Genomic DNA, 491 nt, shown 5'->3' with positions numbered 1-491 from the left:
AGATAATAGATAGATAGATAGATAGATAGATAGATAGATAGATAGATAGATAATAGATAGATAGATAGATAGATTGGTATATGCATCGGTATATAGGTGAATAAATATTACACATACATAGATTCAATTTTGAAAACATTAAGAAAGAGTCAAAAGTTTAAGCAAGGCGACACGTACAAAATAAGATATGTTCAATATTCCCAGCGGGTCTGTAACTGACGACTTTAATTTACTCTCTCTGTCTTGTGAATCTTTACCAGAGTTATCATTCTCCTCTCTGTCTTTATATATCTCATTCTCTCCTTCCACTGAGTTCTTTTACTAGTAGTTGGAAACTGAACGCTTGGAAACTGAACGCTAACCCTTGACCATAGACAAACACCTATATTCACACACAGAAAAAAATAAACAACAAAAAAACAAATATATATGCATACACACGTACACACACATGCGCACATACTGTATAATAATAAAGTAGATATGCTTAT

Source organism: Octopus sinensis, linkage group LG17, assembly GCF_006345805.1.
Source record: "Octopus sinensis linkage group LG17, ASM634580v1, whole genome shotgun sequence".
Taxonomy (NCBI): domain Eukaryota; kingdom Metazoa; phylum Mollusca; class Cephalopoda; order Octopoda; family Octopodidae; genus Octopus; species Octopus sinensis.
The sequence above is the reverse complement of the archived record's forward strand: the minus strand, read 5'-3'. Positions refer to the sequence as shown.